This window comes from Rhincodon typus, chromosome 24 (assembly GCF_021869965.1).
Source record: "Rhincodon typus isolate 14 chromosome 24, sRhiTyp1.1, whole genome shotgun sequence".
NCBI classification, from domain to species: domain Eukaryota; kingdom Metazoa; phylum Chordata; class Chondrichthyes; order Orectolobiformes; family Rhincodontidae; genus Rhincodon; species Rhincodon typus.
The window spans coordinates 45,745,673-45,767,648 of NC_063355.1; positions in this window are offsets into that span (position 1 = coordinate 45,745,673).

The following is a 21,976-nucleotide window of genomic DNA, read 5'->3' on the forward strand; positions in this document are numbered from 1 at the left end:
CATATTATGTCTGAGCAGGTTGAATTTTTTTTTTAAGTAATGGGACCTGCCTAAATAGAAACATAACACATTAACTATTCAAATATTAGATCAAGTTGAAATCATAATCATTGTTCCTATCTTTCAGGCAGCAGTGTGATAATTGTTTTAGACCTCCTTTACAACCATCTTTTGTTTCATTATTTGTCTTATTACCATGCACCATTAACACTTTTGTCATTTAATTATTCTTGTTTTCTAACTCATCGTAGATTTTGGCGATCAAGGAATCGATGGGTATGGGGAGATGGCAGGAAAGTACGGATGAAGTAGAAGATCAGCCTTGACTGTGATGAATGTTGAAGCTCAAGGGGCTCTCACCCATGTTACTCTGGATACAGATCCACACCCAAAGTCATCATGATCTAGCACTTCGTCACAAATAGCAGAAGAATTCAAGTTCAATCCCCTCATGTACCCTGAAAGTAGCCAGCTAAGGCCATTAAGATGTGATCAATTTGACATGTTTTGCTAGCCGCAGAGAAACAGAGGGAAGGAATTAAATCTTGATGAAAAGGATGAATCAAGCCAGAACCACCCGCTATCCAGTCACTAAGCAGTGTTCAACAAAGGGAGATCTCTCCCATTTTAAGCCTAAAAATGTCTTATTTAGGAGAAAGAATAATCAAAAGATTTCTAAGAATTAGTTGTAGAATATTCAAACTATTCGTAACTATGACTGTAATTCTTGAATAACAAGTAGTACATGTGCCAAAGTACATACAGGTGTCCCTCAGAAGAATAGGAAAATAAACAAGAGCAAGAGCGAGCGAGTAAGAGACTGGTGGTGAACTTAATCCAAGGCTCACTACACCGCAGACAAGGGACAAGGTTGAGAAGGGCAGGCCATCACAGTGATCTCAGATTTATTACAATGAAAGCGCATAAATCACATTTGGAGTACAGCATACAATTCTGGTCAGCATGCTGTAGGAAGGATGTTAGTAAACTGGAAGAGGTGCAATAAAAAGATTTACAAGTATGTTCCCAACACTGGATGGTTTGAGTTATAAGGAGAGGCTGGGACTATTTTCCCCTAGACTGTGGGAGGCTGAGGGGATACCTTGCAGAGGTTTATAAAATCATGAAGGGCATAGTTAAGGTCAATTGCCAAGGTTTTCTCCTTAAGGTGGGGGGTGGGGTTCAAAATTGGATGGCATAGGTTTAAGGAGAGAAGGGAGAGATTTAAAAGGGACCTTAGGGGCAATTTTCTTCATACAGAGGGTGCTGCGTATATGATAGAGCTGTCAGAGGAAGTGGTAAAAGGTGAGTACAATTACAATATATAAAAAGACATTTGGACAGGTACATAGATAGGAAAGATTTAGAGGTCTTTGGGCCAAACTCAGGCAAATGGGACTAGTTCGGTTTAAGAAACCTGGTTGGCATGGATGCATTGGGCCAAAGGATGTGTTTCCATGCTGTATGACTCAAAGTCAAAGCAAGTAAATGTGAAACACCAACACTCTGTTCATCAGAGTGGAGAAGCGATAGCCTAGTGGCATTATTGCTGGTCTGTTAATCCAGAGACCTGGCTAACATTCTGGGGACCCGAGTTTGAATCCCGCCAAGGCAGATGGACGAATTTGAATTCAATAAATATCTGGAATTAAAAACCTAAAAAGATGACCATGAATCTACTGTCAATTGTCGGGAAAAAAACCTCACTGGCTCACTAATGCCTTTTAGGGAAGGAAACTGCCATCCTTACTTGGTCTGGTCTACATGGGACTCCAGATCCACAGCAATGTGGTTGACTCTTAACTGCACTCTGGGCAATAAATGCTGCCTAGCCAGCGATGCCCTGATCCCGTAAATGAATAATTTTTTTTTTAAAAAATCACAGCAGCAAATGTTACTCCCCATTTCAGAAGTCAGGAGATAATTTAACATTAGAGGTGGAAAAACAGACAAAGATCCAGGACAAAAGTTAATTGGCATTTGCAAAAACATCGGAAAATTAATGAAAGTCACCACAGATTTGCTAAAGCTAAACCATGTTTGACTAACTAGATTGAATTTTGAAGTAACAGAGCTGATAAGGGTAATTCTGTATACATCAACCTTTCACAACATGCCATTTGTCATCCTAATTGCTTGCTCTAGTTACATGTTTACTTTACAATTTATATACAAGGAGTTCCAAATCCCTTCAAAAAAAATATTCTGCTCTTCCATTCTTTCTTCTGAGATGGGAATTTCACATGTTCCCACATTATATTGTGCCTACTACCTTTGCTGAACTGGTCATATCCCTTGCTGCCTATTGCCCCTCCTCATATCTTATTTTCCCACCTGGCTTGGCACTGTTAGCAAAGTTGGATGTAGTAACCTGGATTTTGCAGTCATAATGAGAGCAAAACTGTTAGCTTTCAGCATTATTGCACCTCTGAAACCGACAAAAACTGCTGGAGTCTGTACATAAAATGTTAAACACAAAAATTCAGAAATTGCTATCAGTGATTCTTCTGCAGACAGTGTACTATTGAGGACCCATGGACTACAATCAATAGAACTGATTAGAATTTCTGCTTTTATTTTACTCCATGTTAAAAACTCTTGTAAAAGTAATAACTTTTTGAAGAGGTATAATTAGCTTTAAAAGTAGCATATTAACTCCATAACTACTACTAAACCCTTAATCACCCTGTAAAAGTTAAATTTTACATTTGTGAAAAGCCAAATTTCATTATGATAAAAAAAATCAAATTTTTCATTATTTTAAAAGTTTGTTATTTTAGCTGCTACCTAAATCCCACATGTACGTTCTGTTTACTTGTTTTGCTATATATAAAATTTAAGAATTGCAGTGCTCAGTGTTTTTTTAACATCCTGGTTTGCTATATGCGAGAATATTCAAATGTGATGTTTTGCTTATCTTGCTCGATGAGAATTATAACAGGACACCTGGAAACACCCTTTACTTAACACTAAATTCAAAAGATTGTAAACTCCAGAGAAGATTCCAGTGTTCCAAAGGTTTTTTTTGCCATTTTCTTCTGATTCAACAGCAAGTGTCATGGCAGAGTCCTTGTGTATATTTAAGGCTGAGATTCTTGATCATTGGAGGATCAAAGGTTATGGAAAAAATGCAGGAAAGTGGACATAAGGAATGTAGGATCAACAAATGGCAGAGAAGGCTCAAGGGGCTGAATGGCCTATTCCTGTTCCTATTTATGGCTTCACTGCTAACCTCAAATGAAGAGGCATTACATCAGTCCCCTCGTCCAAATCATTGATATAGATTGTAAATTTGAGGTATCTGGCATACACTAGGATTGGGCTGTGCTGGTAAATTCAAAAATCCTTGTCGTAAGGAGGGTGGAATTCAGAAGAAATAATGCTACTTTAGTTTCAGTAGCAATCATTACTTCTATTAATGATTAAAGCATCTTACTCATGATCAGAATTCAATGACAAGTAACACAAATTTAACTCGATTGTTTGTTGTGAAGAGGGTGGTGATAAACTTCAAAAAGGACTTCGAAGAGATGATTGGATGTGTAGGTGAGGTAGTTTATTTGGATTTCAGCAAGGCTTTTGATAAGGTTCCACATGACAGGCTGGTGGTGAAGGTTAGAAACCATGGGAAATTTAGCTAATTGGCTGAGTGACAGGAAGCAGCAGGCTATGCTCAAGGACTATTTTTATGACTAGAAGCGTGTGTCCAGTGGGGTTCAATGGGGATCAGTGTTGGGGCCCTTGCTGTTTGTGGTGAAAATAAACAATTTAGACTTGACTGGAGCTGGGTTGATCAGTAAGTTCATGGATGATACAAAAATTGGCAGATTGATAAAGTGAGGAGGATAGCCCTAGATCATAGGAAGATATAGACAGCTGGTCAGATGGACTGATCAGTAAAAAAAAATGGAATTCAATCCATGTAAGTGTGATGTGACGCACTTAGATAGGACAAAAACAAGGCAAGGGAATATATGATGAATGGTTGGACCCTGGCAAGCACCAAGGATCAGAGGGATCTTAGCGTGCATGTCTACCGGTCCCTTGAGTGAGTGGGACAAGGAGATAGTGTACTTAAGACGACATACAAAATACCTGCCTTTAATAGCGGGAACACAATTTAAAAGCAGGGAGGTTATGCTGCAACTGTATAAAACATCAGTTAGGCCACAGCTACAGTACTGTGTGCAGTTCTGGAATCCACATTACAGGAGGGACATGATGTCACTGGAGACTGTGCAGGGGAGATTTACCAGCATGTTACCTGGACTGGAGAGTTTTAGCTATGAAGAGAGATTAAATAAACTGCGGTTGTTTTCCTCACAACAGAAGAGACTGATTGAGGTATAAAATTATGAGGGGCACAGATAAGGTAGATAGGAGGGAACATCGACCCTTTGTGGAGGGTTCAATAACCAAGGGGCATAGATTTAAAGGTAAGGGGCAAATTTAGAAGAGATGTGAGGAAAAATATTTTCACCTAGATGGTTGTGGGAATCTGGAACTCACTGCCTGTAACAATGGTAGAGGCAGAAACCATCACAACATTTAAAAGTAGTATTTAGATGTACAAAGCTATGGGCCAAGAGTTGGAAATGGGATTATAACAGTTAGGTGGTTGTTTTGGACCAATGCAGATACGATAGACCAAAGAGCCTTTTATTGTGCTGTAGACCTCTATGACAGGCTGGTGGAATGGGTGGACAAATGGCTAACGAAATTTAATGCACAGAAATGTGAAGGTAATCATTTGAGTTGTTGGGACTGTTCTCTTTCGAAAACATTGAGAAGAGTTCAGGTGGAGAGGGGTGTAGTGAGAGTCAAGTGACAAATCGATTCCACTGGCAGAAGACTGAGAACCAAACAAGATTGATTTAAGGTGACTGGTAAAATAAGCATAGGTCGCTTGAGAGAAGACTTTTCTATGCAGCAAGTGGTTACAATCTCGAATTCACGTGAGTGTGGAGGTGGTAGTTTCAATCGAAGCCTTCAAAAAGAGCACAGTAGTAAGTACCCAAAGACAGAACATTTGCAGGGCTATGGGAAAAGAGGAGGGTGCTTGGAATTGGGTGATACAATGGCCTCCTATGCTATAATCTTCTATGATTCTTTGAGAGAATAATGAACATATCAGAGAATTGATAGATGAGGCAAGTTCTGGATTACAGATTCCACAGTAAAGGAATAATAGATAAAACACAGGAAGAAACAGTATTAAACACGTTTAACACAATAATTAACATTCAGGAATTTTTTTAAACAGAAGAAGATTGGAAAACAAATGAAGTGAGTAAGAAGGGAGGAAAAGGACGATAGTCATGTGATTTTTAGACATATTCTTGGTGCACTGATAAAACTGTATAGATTGGTCTTAATCACTGGGGCAAAGGTCATTAAAAAGTGAGCGATTACAGATAGTATAGTTTCCTCCTCCCACTCTGTGCAAACCTATGTGAGAATCAGGGGAGGTGATGGCCTAGTGGTATTAATCGCTGAATTGTTAATCCAGAGACTCGGATAATGTTCTGGGGACCTGGGTTCAAATCCCACCTGGGTCAAATTTGAAATCAATAAAATATCTGGAATTAAGAATCTAATGATGACCATTAATCCATTGCCGATTGTCGGAAAAAAACATCTAGTTCAATAATGTCCTTTGGCTGACAGTGACTCCAGACCCACAGCACTGTGGTTGATTCTGAGCTGCCCTCTGGGCAATTAGGGACAGGTAATAAATGCTGCCTGGCCAGCGACGCCGTCATCCTGTTAAAGAATAAAGGAAGTAATTGACAAGAATGCACCAGGTGCTGACAATTTATTTTGGCAGCTCTCCTGAAAATTAGAATAGCAGGCTATAGGTAAAGCCTTTCTGGGTTACTGGACCTCTTTTGTAGAGATAGAGGGTTTTTGCAAAGAAACCTTGGCATGGGAGAGAACAGCAACATCTAAACTGAGTAGAATAGATAGTTAGAGATAGTAGGAACTGCAGATATGCTGGAGAATCCGAGACAACAAGGTGCAGGGCTGGATGAACACAGCAGGCCAAGCAGCATCATAGGAGCAGAGAGGCTGACGTTTCGGGCCTAGACCCTTCATCAGAAAAGGGGGAGGGGAAGGGGGTTCCGAAATAAATAGGGAGAGAGTGGGAGGCGGATAGAAGAGGGATAGAGGAGAGGATAGGTGGAGAGGAAACAAACAGGTCGAAGAGGCGGGGATGGAGCCAGTAAAGGTGAGTGTAGGTAGGGGATGGGTCAGTCCAGGGAGGACGGACAGGTCAAGGGGGCAGGATGAGGTTGGTCGGTAGGAGATGGAGGTGCGGCTTGAGGTGGGAGGAGGGGATAGGTGGGAGGAAGAACAGGTTAGGGAGGAAGAACAGGTTAGGGAGGCAGGGACGAGCTGGACTGGTTTTGGGATGCGGTAGGGGGAGGGGAGATTTTGAAACTTGTGAAATCCACATTGATACCATTGGGCTGCAGGGTTCCCAAGCGGAATATGAGGTGCTGTTCCTGCAACCTTCGGGTGGCATCGTTGTGGCACTGCAGGAGGCCCAGGATGGACATGTCATCTGAGGAATGGAAGGGGGAGTTGAAATGGTTCGCGACTGGGAGGTGCAGTTGTTTATTGCGAACCGAGCATAGGTGTTCTGCAAAGCGGTCCCCAAGTCTCCGCTTGGTTTTCCCGATGTAGAGGAAGCCACACTGGGTACAGCGGATGCAGTATACCACATTGGCAGATGTGCAGGTGAACATCTGCTTGATGTGGAAAGTCTTCTTGGGGCCTGGGATGGGGGTGAGGGAGGAGGTATGGGGGCAGGTGTAGCACTTCCTGCGGTTGCAGGGAAGAGTGCCGGGTGTGGTGGAGCTGGAGGGGAGTGTGGAGCGGACAAGGGAGTCACGGAGAGAGTTGTCCCTCCGGAAAGCAGATAAGGGTGGGGAGGGAAAGATGTCTTTGGTGGTGGGGTCGGATTGCAGATGGCGGAAGTGTCGGAGGATGATGCGTTGGATCCGGAGGTTGGTGGGGTGGTACGTGAGGACGAGGGCTGAATTTCCTTAGTTCTGAACCAACACAATGGTGTGTTATCTCACACACAACAGGTAAAGGTTAGAAGTACATGGATGTTGAAGTTTCTTGGGAAGGGGTGGGATCAGGCAGAATATTAGCTCATTTCAGTATCAATAACAGCTATTTGCTACTAGTTGAAGTAACCAGTTGAAGACTGAAATGCAAAAGGAAATTCCAAGTGGGTGTTAGCCAGGAGCTTACAGTCAGTCATAGCCTATTTACTGTTTCAATCCTTACTTGACATCATTCATACTAGCAACTGTTAAAAGCAACAGAACAGAAAGTAATTGGAAAGGCCACTTACCATTCTATTTTGTATGGAGCATAAATATTATGATGAATTTTCATTAGTCTTGTGAAAATAACGACAATTATTGATGATCTTTTAGGCTCTGTATTATAAATGTGTTTATATACCACAAGCTTCCAGGTTCACTTTTCAAAGTAATGATATACTTTGTTTAAATGGATCTATAATTATGTGGGCGTCATCAGACAGAACAACAGGACTATTCAAACCTGATCGGTTACAACCACTTGACACCCAAACAATCAGCAATTAAGTGACTCACCAGATAGTTCAAACCTCTGACCAATTGAGAGATAAAGTCAAGGAGGGTGTGATCTTTTTTGATTGGGATTAATAACATCAGTGATCAGAGAAGAGGATCCAAACCACAGCTGCAAGCACACTACTAATCCTAGATATCATGGGTTGTTCATCATTTTGATATCTAAATTGGTTTGATTATGTCATTTGGTACATATACACACATACACAATACTACGTGCGACATGCACTAATAAATCTTGAAATGTGCGGCAGCTTTTGTCAGACAAGGTAAACAATGCAACAAAGTGACATCTCTTCATTCTTTCTGAAGGTATTAGAAATAACAAAACTAGGTTTCCCTTTTAAAAAAAAGGGCAGCACAACAGCACTAGGGACCCGGGTTCGATTCCAGCGTCAGGCAACGGTGTGGAGTTTGCACATTCTCTTAGTGTCTGCATGGGTTTCCTCCGGGTGTTCCGGTTTCCTCCCACAGTCCAAAGATGTGCAGGTTAGGTGGATTGGCCATGCTAAATTGCTCATAGTGTCCGGGGATGTTAGGTTAGATGGGTTAGACATGGAAATGCAGGAATAGGGGAATGGTTCTGGGTGGGATGCTCTTCAGAGGGGCGGTGTGGACTTGTTGGGCCGAATTGCCTGTTTCCACACTGTAGGGATTCTACGATGATTCTATGAAAACTGTCAGGAATGATACATTCAAAATGTTTTAGCTAATAACTGCAAGTTCTGACTTTTAAATGTTTGAAGAATATTGTTATGCACGAATATTTGACAGTACAATTTCAGTAGTTTTAACTGAATTACAACAATTTATATTTCTATAGCATAATTTTCCACACTGTAGGGATTCTATGAATTTAAAATAATAAAACATCCCAAGACACTTCAGATCAAAATGTGACATCAAGTCAAAGGAGATATTGCAGCAGATGATGAAAAGATTGGTTGAAGAGGTTGGTTTTTAGTAGCATCTTAAAGGAGAAAACAGCAGTGAATGGTTTAGGGACTGAATATCATGCTTAGGACCTCAATACCAGAAGATTTTGCAAACCATCACTGACCGGATAATTAAAATTTTGAATGTTTAAGAGGCCAAAATTAGAAGAACACAGATCGTGAAGGGTTGTGAGGCTGGGAGAAATATCTCCCTGTTGACTTATCAATCTCTCTCACCTGCTTCCATGTGTTCTACTCCTTCCACCAACACTAGCCCCGTCATCAGCATGTATACCACACTTCCCAGCTGCTTTCAGGCTGATCAAGGGTCACCTGACTTGAAATGTTAATTGTTTTTCTCCCTACAGATGCTGTCACACCTGCGGAGTTTCTTCACCCTTTTCTGTTTTTGTTAAAGACCAATCTAAAGTGGAACTTCTAATTGAAAGATGGATAATTTCAATGGGATGAGAAGGGATCCAGCCAGAACGAACTGGAACCTACATTCCAACAAGGGCAAAAATATAGAGAAACCAAAGCCAGAACTCTCTAGATAATAAGATACACAATGCATTCAGATGAGTTCTTTAAGTGAGACCCAAATAACTCAGACAACGTCCTGGTAAATCTCTTCTGCACCCTTACAAGCATAATCACATCCCTCTTTTTGTGTGGTGACCAGAACTGCACAATAGTACTCTAGCTGTGACCTACCCAGTATTTTTAATACTTTTCCAGCATAACCTTCTTGCTTTTGTATTCTATGGTTCAGCTAATGAAGGTAAGTATCCTAGAAACCTTGTAAACCCCATTATTACCTACCCCGCTACCTTTGGGGATCTGTGGATATTCCTACCAAATTCCCTCTGATCGTCAGTACTTACCAAGGCCCTACTGCTCACTGTGTAATCCCTTGCCTTATTAGCCCTTCCCCAAATACAATCCACTCATTTTTCTGGACTGAACTTCATTTGTCACTGTTCTGCTCACCTGACCACTCTATTAATATCCTCCTGTAGGTTAAGGCTATCCTCCTCACTGCTTACCACTCTATCGATTTTTCATTTCTTGCACCCATCCCCTACATTTCAATCCAAATCATTATTGTACACCACAAACAGCAAGGCCCTAGAACCAAGCCCTGTGGAACCCCACTGGAAACAGACTTCCAATCACAAACATCCCTTTACTTTCAGAAGCTAACTCTGGATCCAACCTGCCACTTTGCTTGCATCCTATAGGCTCTTACTTTCTTGATCAGTCTGCCATGAGAAACCTTATCAAAAGCCTTGCTAACATCCATGTAGACTGCAATACACTCATCAATACTCCTTATTTCTTCCTCAAAACATTTGAGCAGATTTGTTAAATACAATCTTCCTTCAATAAATCCATGCTGATTAATCATGTCTCTCCGAATGCAGATATATTCTGTACCTCAGAATTCTTTCTAACAAATTCCCCATCACTGAGGTAGGTTTGTAATTTCCTAGTCAATCCCTTCCTCCCTTTTTTAAATAATAGGACAATGTAGCGGTCCTCCAGTCCTCTTCACCTGTGAACAAAGGGAATTTGAAAATTACTGCCAAGGCCCCTGATATCCACTTCCTTGCCTCCCTTAACAACATGGAATACATCACAGATAGTAGGAACTGCAGATGCTGGAGAATCCGAGACAACAAGGTGCCGGGCTGGATGAACACAGCAGGCCAAGCAGCATCATAGGAGCAGAGTCTGGGATTGCTGACTTATCCAATGTTAAGAATGCTAAACGTTCTCGTACCTCCTCTCTATGTTAAATTATTCTTAAATTTCACAGTCCTTCATTCCAACGTCTATATTACATTGTCTTTTTCCATTGTGAACCCTGATGCAAAGCACTCATTGAGGACAGTGCCCACATCTTCTGGCTTCACACATAGACAATCGCCATGGTCGCGAATGGGTTCTACACTTTGCTAGCTTATTCTCTTGCTGTTCATACTTTTTTTTTTAAAATCTCTCATCAACGCTTTCTCACGCACTTTTTGCTTTACTGATTTCCTTTTTAAGCTTCCCCCCAAACTCTTCATATTCCACTGCTGACAATTTGTGTTTACAGCTACTCCCAGTCCACATGGGCCAAATTGTATCTTTGTTGCGATTAAATCGCAGTTCACTATTTATTTTCAACGTCATATATTGAGAGTTTGGTTATTAGTTTGAGTTAGCAACACATGGGTTTTCGATGTGTCAAACTTGTACCTATTCCTGTAGCCATGGGTTTTCTTTTAAAAGCTTTTGAGCCCTGTGTTTAGAATTAATAGGTTTTTATCCATCACAAATGGACTGTGATGTGACCCAGCAAAGATAAATAATGGGGCTTCACGAGAAGCCCTTTGTTAGAGATTTCTGAAACTCGATTTTTTTTTTCCAGGCTTAGGGGAAACCCCATAGCTAAGAGATTTTTTAAATTTTTGAGTGTTGAGCAGTCACTGGCTGGGCCCAGCATTTATTGCCCATCCCTAGTTGCTCCTTGAAAAGGTGGTGGTGAGCTGCCTTCTTGAACCGCTGCAGTCCACTGGCATTGTCATTGGGAGGGAATTCCAGGATTTTCACCCAGCAACAGTAAAAGAACAGTGATATATTTCCAGGTCAGGATGGTGAGTGGCTCAGAGGGGGAACTTGCAGGGGGTGGTGTTCCCATATATCTGCAGCTCTTGTCCTTCTAGATGGAAGGTACTATCTGAGGAGCTCTGATGAATTTCTGCAGCGCATCTTGTACATAGTACACACTGCTGCTACTGAGTGTTTGTGGTGGAGGGAAGGATGGGCATCACTGAGCAGGGTTTTTCTTCCTTTATTCATTCACGAGATGAGGGCATCACTGGCTAAGCAGCATTTATTGCCCATCCCTAATTGACCAGATGGCAGTTAAGAGTCAACCACATTGTTGTGGGTCTGGAGTCACATGTACACCGGACCAGGTAAGGATAGTAGTTTCCTTCTCTGAAGGACATTAGTGAACTAGATGGGTTTTTGCCAACAATCGACAATGGATTCATGGTCATCATTAGACTCTTAATTCAGATATTTACCGAATGCAAATTCCACCATCTGCCACGGCGAGGTTCGAACCAGCGTGCCCAGAACATTATCCGAGTGTCTGGATTAACACCCCAACAATAACACCACTGAGCAGGTGCTGCTTGACAGCACTTTTGATGACACTTTCCATCACCTTACTGATGATCGACAGTAGACTGATGGGGCGGTAATTGTTCAGGTTGGATGAACGTAAATATATTTGCTATTTATGTAAATGGCATACCTGAGCAATCTTTCCCATTGTCAAGTAGATGCCAGTGTTGCAACTGCGCTGGAACAGCTTAGCTAGCATAGCAGCAAGTTCTGAAACACAGGTCGTCAGTGCTATTGGCGGAATGTTGTCAGGGCCCATAGCCTTTGCAGTTGTGGCCATTACAGAAACTTGGGTAACTCGGGAACAGGAATGGTCGTTGGAAGTTCCGGGATTTAGATGCTTTAAAAGAAATAGGGAGGGTGGTAAAAGAGGTGGGGGAGTGGCATTGCTAGTCAGGCCTAGTATAGCACCTACTGAAAGGCAGTTCGAGAATGATATGTCTACAGAGTCAGTTTGTGTTGAGGTCAGGAACAAGAAAGGAGCAGTCACTTTGTTGGGGTTTTTTTTTTTTTTCAGACCCCCTAATAGTTGCAGAGAAGTGGAGGAGTGGATTGGGAGGTAGATACTGGAAAGGTGCAGAAGTCACAGAATTGTAGTCATGGGTGACTTCAACTTTCCAAATATCGATTGGAAACTTTTTAGTTGTAATAGTTTAAATGGAGCGGATTTTGTCCAGTGCGTTCAGGAGGGATTCCTGACACAGTATGTAGATAGACCAACAAGAGGAGAGGCCACTTTGGATTTGGTGCTTGGCAATGAACCGGGCCAAGTGTTAGACCTGTTGGTAGGAGAGCATTTTGGCTGTAGTGATCATAACTCTATTACTTTTACAATAGACATGGAAAAGGACAGGTACATGCAGCAGGGTAAGGTTTATAATTGGGGGAAGGGTAATTACAATTCTGTTAGGCAAGAACTGGCTAACATAAAACGGGAACAGATGCTGTCAGGGAAGAGCACTGTAGAAATGTGGAGATTGTTTAAGGAATGCATACTGCGTGTGCTCGATATGTTTGTCCCTAGCAGGCAGGGAAGATGCAGTCGAGTGAGGGAGACTTGGTTCTTGAGAGAGGTTGAACGACTGGGTAAGAGGAGGAAGGACGCTTATATAAGGTTTAGTTAACAAGGAATGGAAAAGGCTCTAGAGGGATACAAGTTAGCCAGGAAGGAGCTGAAGAAAGGGCTTAGGAGAGCTATAAGGGGGCATGAGAAAACCTTGGCAGATAAGATCAAGGAAAACTCCAAGGCTTTTTACACGTACATGAGGAATAAGAGAATGACCAGAGAAAGGGTAGGGCCGATCAAGGATTGTAAAGGGAATTTGTGCACGGAGCCTAAAGAGATAGGAGAGGTCCTTAATGAATACTTTTCTTCGGTATTCACAACTGAGAGGGACCTAGTTGTAGGGGAGGACAGTGTGAAACAGGCTGGTAGGCTAGAGGAGGTCAATGTTAGTAAGGAAGATGTAATGGGAATTTTGAGGAATTTGAAGATAGATAAATCCCCCAGGCCTGATGGGATTTATCCAAGGATTCTATGGGAAGCCAGGGAAGAGATTGCAGGGCCTTTGGCGATGATCTTTTCGTCCTCACTATCCATGGGTACAGTGCCGGAAGATTGGAAAGAGGCAAACGTCATTCCCCTGTTCAAAAAAAGGGAATAGGGATAACCCCAGAAATTACAGGCCAGTTCGTCTTACATCAGTGGTAGGCAAATTATTGGAAAGGGCTCTGAGAGATAGGGTTTACGATCACTTGGATAGGCACAGTTTGATTCGTGATGATCAGCATGGATTTGTGAGGGGTAGATCATGCCTCACAAACCTTATTGAATTCTTTGAAGAGATGACCAAACATGTGGATGAAGCTGGAGCAGTGGATGTGGTATACATGGATTTAAGTAAGGCGTTTGACAAGGTTCCCCATGGTAGGCTCATGCAAAAAGTAAGGAGGCATGGGGGGATAGGGGGAAATTTGGCAGATTGGATTCAGAATTGGCTGACCCTTAGAAGGCAAAGGGTGGTAGTGGATGGAAAATATTCAACATGGTTCTCAGTTACAAGTTGTGTACCACAAGGATCTGTTCTGGGTCCTCTTCTATTTGTGATTTTTGTAAATGATTTGGATGAAGGAGTGGAAGGATGGATTAGTAATTTTGCGGACGATACGAAGATGGGTCGAGCTGTGGATAGTGCGGAGGGCTGTTCTAGGTTACAAAGGGACATTGATAGGATATAGAGCTGGACTGAGAAGTGGCAGATGGAGTCTAACCCTGAAAAATGTGAGGTGATTCATTTTGGAGGGACAAATTTGAAAGCAGAATACAAGGTTAACGGAAAGATTCTTGGCAGTGTGGAGGAGCAGAGGGAGCTTCGGGTTCATGTCCGCAGTTCCCTGAAAGCTGCCACCCAGGTGGATAGAGTTGTTAAGAAGGCGTATGGTGTGTTAGCTTTCATTAATAGAGAGATTGAGTTCAAGAGCCGTGAAGTTATGCTCCAGCTATACAAAAGCCTGGTTCGGCCACATCTGGATTATTGTGTCCAGTTCTGGTCACCTCATTACAGGAGAGATGTGGAAGCGTTGGAAAAGATGCAGAGGAGATTTACCAGGATGTTGCCTGGAATGGAGGGAAGGTCTTACGAGGAAAGGTTGAGAGGGCTAGGGCTTTTCTCTCTAGAACGACGAAGAATGAGAGGTGACTTGATAGAGGTGTACAAAATGATCAGAGGTATAGAGAGTGGAAAAAGTCTCTGGTTGTCCTCGGGTGGAGGTAGCTATTACAAGGGGGCATAGTTTTAAAGTGAGTGGAGGTAGATATAGGGGAGACGTCAGAAATAGGGTCTTTACTCAGAGTGGTAGGGGCGTGGAATGCATTGCCGGAGAGGGTAGTGGAGTCTGCCTCATTAGGAGCATTTAAGTGGCTATTACATAGGCATATGGATGATAGTATAAGGTAGGGGTGGAGGTTAGATAGACTTTATGTTTAGGGTAAAAGTCCGGCACAACATTGTGGGCCGAAGGGCCTGTACAGTGCTGTCTTGTTCTATGTTCTATCCAGTGCTTCCATTTCTTGACATCCTGTGGAGTGAACTGAATTGGCTGAAGACTATGAATCAGCCACTCTACACTTCTAGCTGAAGATTGCTGCAAAAGCGTCAGCCTTATCTTTTGCACCGACGTGCTGGGCTCTTCCATCATTCAAGATTTGTCAAGCCCTCTCCTCCAGTGAGTTGTTTAATTGTCCACAACCATTCACAACTATGACTGCAGAGCTCAGATGTGATCCGCTGGTTGTGGGATTACTTAACTCTGTCTTTCACTTGCTGCTTAGTACATAAATAGTCCTGTTTGGCAGCTTCACCAGGCTGACATCTCAAATTCAGGTATGGCTGGTGCTGCTCCTAGCATACCTTCCTGCACACTCCATTGAACCAGGGTTGATCCCCTGGCTTAATGGTGTTGGTTCAGTGGCGGGGGGGATGTGCCAAACCATGAGGTTACAGATTGTGCTGGAGTACAATTCTGCTGTTGTTGATGACCCACAGCACCTCATTGATGCTCAGTCTTGAGTTGCTAGATCTGTCCCATTTAGTATGGTGATACTGCCACACAACACGATGAAGGTCATTCTCATTGTGAAAGCAGGATGACTTCTCCACAAAGACTATGCGGTGGTCACTCTTACCGATACTGTCATGGACAGATGCAACGGCAGTCAGCAGATTGGTAAGGATGAGGTCAAGTATGTTTTTCCCTCTTGTTGGTTCCCTCAACATCTGCTGCAGATCCAGTCTAGCAGCTATGTCCTTTAGGATCTGACCAGCTCAATCAGTAGTGCTGCTGCCAAGTCACTCTTGGTGATGGACATTGGAATCCCCCAGAGTACCCTCAATGCTTCCTCTAAGTGTTGTTCAACATGGAGGAGCCCTGATTCATCAGCTGAGGGAGGACAGTACGTGGTAATTAGCAGGAGGTTTCCTTGCTCATGTTTAACCTGAAGCCATGAGACTTCATGGGGTCCGAAATCAATGTTGAAGACTCCTACAGCAACTTCTTTCTGACTGTATTTCACTGTGCTGCCACCTCTGCTGAGTCATGACCTGTTGGTGGGCCAGGACATACCTCAGGATGGTGACAGTGGTGTCTGAGACATTGTCATACTCAAGGAATCGTACCTTGCAGACAATGTCAGGCTTTGCTTGATTAGTCTGTGAGATAGCTCTCCCAATTTTGGCACTAGCCCCCAGATGTTAACAAAGAGAGCTTTTCAGGTTCGACAGGGCTATTTCTGCTCTCATCTTTTCTGGTACCTAGGTCAATGCCAGGTAAACCATCCGGTTTCATTTGAGACTTTGTAGTGATTGGTACAACTGAATGCCTTGCGAGGGGCTGAATTGTCTACTCGTGCTTCGAGTTCTTCTGTTTTGGCTGGGCTTCACAGAGGAACTGTCACTCTTTCTATTTGCCAAGGCCTAAAACTTGCCTGGCATCAAGTGAGATGAACTCAGGGGACTCACTCACAACCTGCCTGATCTCCTTCTGGCTGATGGTCACCCATTCCCTATCTGCCAGCATGTCTGAAGTAATTGTGTCCTCAAACAAACCTCTCAGCCTTGTGAATGCACCATGCTGTTGATTGCCAGCTGGGGACAGTAACTTAGAATTCAAATTACTCCTCCTGCACATACAGCTATCCAGACTGCCAGCAGCCTTTAGGAAATCAGAGGCTCCACAGACATACCTCAACTTAATAGCATGTGGATCCTTGCTTTAATTCTACCCTTACTCCTACTTAAGTATGGACTAGAAAAATATTATTCTTCTTTTATGGTTTAAGTGGCACCCAGGTCCACCACCAGTCTTTCTGCAGGGTCCTCACCTTACCCACTTCTTTCAGTGAGGCTAACTGCCTGTCACACAGTCCTCACCTTGCCCTTTCCTCTCCCTATTCTGACCCAATTTGCTGAGGAGCTCTTATGATTTGTACATCCTGTTCTTTCTTGTGATACTCTGGTTTCCCTTACATATATTGTTATCTTGCTTTTCCACCTGGTCCTTTCTATCTTTCCAAATTTTCCCTCCTTCGAACCCTCTACTGTCTCCTCCCACCCCCAACCCCCAAAATATTTTAAAATTCAATCTACAGTCCTGTTTATTGATTTGACAGAATTCTGTTCCCAGTATGGTTCAGGTAAAGTCCATGACAATGGGACTGCTCCCTCTTTCCCTGGTACTGGAGCAAGTGCCCAAAAAGACCAACTTCTCCCAAACAAAAATAAAGACAGAATATGCCCCTTGTCCTCACATATCACCCCACCAACCTCCGCATCCAACGTATCATTCTCTGCCACTTCTGCCACCTACAATTCGAACCCACAACCAAAGATATATTTCCCTCCCCACTCCTATCTGCCTTTCATAGGGACTGCTCACTCCGCAACTCCCTTGTCCGCTCCACACTCCCCACTAACCCCGCCACCTTTCCCTGCAACCTCAGGAAGTGCAACACCTGCCACTACATCTCCCCCCTCACCTCTATTCAAGGCACAAAACCAATGTTCCATATTAGACAGGGGTTCACCTGCATATCTGTCAACTTGGTCTACCGCATCCGCTGCTCCCAAGGTGGCCTCCTCTACATCGGTGAGACCAAGCGGAGGCTCGGAGACCATTTTGTAGAGCTTCTGCGCTCTGTTCACGCCAAACGACAACATCTTCTGGTCGTGGACCATTTCAACTCCCCCTCCCACTCCCTGGGTGACATGTCCATCCTGGCCTCCTCCAGTGTCACAATGACGCCACCCAGAAACTGGAGGAGTAGCACCCTATATTCTGCCTCAGGAGCCTACAGCCCAATGGCCTAATTGTGGATTTCACCAGTTTTAAAATCTCCCCACCTCCAGCCTCATCCCATGGCCAACCCTCCCTCTCATCCCTGCCTCCTTGACCTGACACAACCTGTCCATCTTCTCTCCCACCTATTCACCCCTCCCACCTCACTGACCAATCCTCACCACTCCCTACCTGCACTCACCTATCACGATTCCACCTAACTTCCCCAGCCCAACCCTTCTTCCCTCTATTTATTTCTGAGCTCCCTTCCCCTCCCCCATTTCTGAAGAAGAGTCCCGACTCAAATCATCAACTTTCCTGCTCCTCTAATGCTGCCTGGCCTGCTGCGTTCCTCCAACTCCACACTGTGTTATCTCTGACTCCAGCATCGGCAGTTCTTTTTACCCCTTTGAGCTACCCATTCCATTCTCTGATCTTATTGGTCCTATGCCAATTTGGATTGCTACCTGAGCCAGAGATTACTACCTTTGTGGTACTGCATTTTAAACCATCTCATAGCTACTCATACTGCCTTTGCAGATCTTCTTACTTAGTCCTACCTACATTATACCTAAATGGACCACAACATCATTTCAGTTTCTCGGCAGTAAAAAGGTGGTGTCCTTGGCCCTGTTAATGAGCAAGCAACAGGGGCTTTGGGGCTGACACTATGGTTAGTTTACTCACTCTCCCGCCAACCATACTCTTGTCAACACAGACTGCAAGAACTTCATGCCTGTTTGAAAAGTACAGGGCTGAGGTTCCCCTATTGCTATCTTTCTGCTCCCAAAGCCTGCTTTATATGCATGGTCACACCTTCCTGTCCTGATCATAAACCAATTCTGATTTATTTACCCCAAGAAGTTTGACTGCCACCTGGAACAAAGTGCCCAGGTAATTTTCTTGCTCTCTGATACAAATCCACTGTCCAAAGTTCAGAACTCAAATCTTCAACCAGGAGCCAAAGTTCCTCAAGCTGCAGAAACTTACTGTTGTGGAGACAGCTAGCATCCAGGTTTTTAAAATTCTTTCAAGGGATGAGGGCATCGCTGGCCAAAGAACAATTAAGTGTCAACCACATTGTTGCGGGCCTGGAGTCCTATGTGGGCCAGACCAGGTAAGGATGCAGATTTCTTTCTTTAAAAGGATGTTAATGAACTAGATAGGTTTTTAAGGCTCTGTATGTTCCAATCCAACACCACCCTTTGCCAGTTCAATTCCCCCTCCCACTCCCTTGGCAACATGTACATCCCAGACCTCCTCCATTGTCAAAAATGAAGCCACAATAAACTGGAGGAACAACACCTTATATTCTGCCTCAGGAGCTTCCAGCCCAATGGCTTCAACATAGAGATCGCCAGCTTCAAAATCTCCCCACCTGCAGCCTCATCCCACATCCAGCCCTCCCTTTCATCCCTACCTCCTTGACCTGACACAACCTGTCCAGCTTCCTTCTCACCTATCCACTCCACCATTTCCACTGACCAATCTGTACAATCTCAACCTGCATCCACCTATCACCATCCCACCTACCTCCCCCCAGCTCTACGCCCTTCCTTCTATATTTCAGAGCTCCCTTCTCCCTTCCCAGTCCTGAATAAGGGTCCAGACCCCAAACATCGACTTTCCTGCTCCTCCGATGCTGTCTGACTTGCTGTGCTTCTCCAGCTACACACTTTATGGACTCTGACTTCCAGCATCTGCAGTCCTTACTATCGTCTATAATTAGCACGTCTATAATATAATTAACACTGGTTGCACGGTGACCAGTAAGCCAGCTTCTTTTTAAATTTCAGAGTGTTTTTTATATTGAATTCTAATTTCTGCTGTGGTGGAATATACTGAAATAATCAAGTCTGAGTGTGTTTTCTGGGAAGGTCGTATTAGGATCACATGTTGCCCCAGGTTAGCAAAATCTGACAGCTTCAGACGTTGCCAGAGACAATGAGGGGGAATGGGATTTGAGGCAGGAAACTAGTACAATGACTGGTCTTTCTAATACTGAATTGAAGGATTAGCATTATCAGACATTTTAGTTTAATTACATTTAAGTGTCAATTACCACAACAACAATTAAGGTACATAGTTAATAAGCAGTCACATACTAACATCCAAAAATTATTTATCAAAAGTACACCTTTTAATCACAGAATCATACAGCACAAGAGTAGTCAATTCAGCCTATTGTGTCTGTGCTAGCCCTTTCAAAAGCTGTTAAAGTTAGTTCTGCTGCACTGCTTCTTTTCTCAGAACACTGAATACTCCTCCTTTATGTCATACAGTTATACAGCATGGAAACAGACCCTTCAGTCCAATCGATCTATGCCGACTATAATCCTAAATTGAACTAGTCCCACATGCCTGCACTTGTTTTTCAAACAACTTTTATTTAAAATTTCTCAGATTGGTTTGAGAAAACTCCAGACCAAACAGCTCTTAGCTGTTGCAAATTTACAGTTCAACTTCTTTTTCTCTACATAGTTCTTACTTTAAAATTTCTTGCTTCCTTGACAAAGTGTGGCCTTTTGAGCCATTTCAGAAGACAGTTAAAAGTCAATCACATTGCTGTTATTCAAGAGTCACACATAGACCAGATATGAATGGAAGCAAATGGCATCAATAAACAAGATGGGCTTTAATTACCTGAATTTACATTCTCTAGTTTTGAACTCAAATCACTGGATCATTTTTAAAAATTTTTTCATGGGTTGTCCACATCACCAGCTAATCAGAATTTATTGTCCATCCTAGTTTCTGGAGAAAGTGCACTCACGTAACTGCAATGGTTGCTTGGGCCTATAACAATAACTTGACACTTTTTGAAAAAAAGAGTTACATCAGTTATTTTCCAATCAAAAGAAACCTTTCCAAATCTAATGAGTCTTGGAAAACATCGCATCAACTATCTCACTAGCTACTATTTTTAAAATTCTAGGATGAAGTCCATCAGAACCTTTGGACTCGTCAATTCACAATTCCAACTTTTTTTTTTAAAAGAAGTTATTTAAACATGGAACGAGGGAGTCATTGGCTAGGCCAACATTTATTGCCCATCTCTAATTGTCCAGAGAGCAGTTAAGAGTCAACCATGTTGCTGTGGGCCTGGAGTCACAGGTTTTGTTTTAATGCATTCAAAGAATGAGGGCAGCGCTGGCCAGGCCAGTATTTATTGCCCATCGGGCAGTTAAGAGTCAACCATGTTGCTGTGGGCCTGGAGTCACTTGTAGACCACACCAGATAAGGATGGCAGTTGTCTTTCCTGAAGGAAATTAGGGAGCCAGATGGGTTTTTCCAAGAATCAGCAATGGATTTATGGTCATCGTTAGACTCTTGATTCCAGATTTTTACTGCCTCTGCCATGGCGGGATTTGAACCCAGATCTCTGGATTAGCAGTCCAGTGATAATACCTCTAGGCCGTCACCTCCCCAATTTACTCAGTACCACTGCCTTGGTAATTACAATTTTCTTGAGTTCCTCCTTCTCTTTCAATTCCTAATTTATCGCTATTTCCAGGATTCTACCTGTATCCCCTCTCGTGAAGGCTGACATAACGTCACCATTCTAATACCAAACTTGGGACCACATCATTCCTGGATTTCAGAATTTTTTGTACTATAGAATCACATTAGAATGCCTAACTACAAGTGTGTGAACCAGAAACAATAAATGTAAGACAACAAGGTGCAGGGCTGGATGAACACAGCAGGCCAAGCAGCATCACAGGAGCAGAGAGGCTGATGTTTCGGGCCTAGACCCTTCATCAGAAAAGGGGGAGGGGAAGGGGGTTTTGAAATAAATAGGGAGAGAGGGGGAGGCGGATAGAAGAGGGATAGAGGAGAGGATGGGTGGAGAGGAAACAAACAGGTCAAAGAGGCGGGGATGGAGCCAGTAAAGGTGAGTGTAGGTAGGGAGTTAGGAAGGGGATAGGTCAGTCCAGGGAGGACGGAAAGGTCAAGGGGGCGGGACGAGGTTGGTCGGTAGGAGATGGAGGTGCAGCTTGATGTAAATACTTATTTGAAACATAGTGATATTATATTATGTATGATATTATAACTGGAGGGGGCACTCAGCCCCTCTAGGCTGCTCCACCATGAAATTAGATCATGCTGCTCTGATTGCAGTCTCAACTCCACAGTCCCATCTATCCTCCCTACTTTGCATCTATTGTCAATCAATGCAATTTAATATAATTGAATGTGTTCAATGACCCAGCCTCCACTGCTCTCTGCAAATTCCTCGGAGAGAAAAAAATGTTGGTGTTAAATGGGGAGATACAAATTTTCAACTGGTCCCCCAAGTTTTAAACTTCCTCAAAATAACCTCTCATCATCCACCCAGTCGAAACCCCGCTGTATCCTTCATGTTTCAATCAGATCCCCATGGTTACTCTTAAT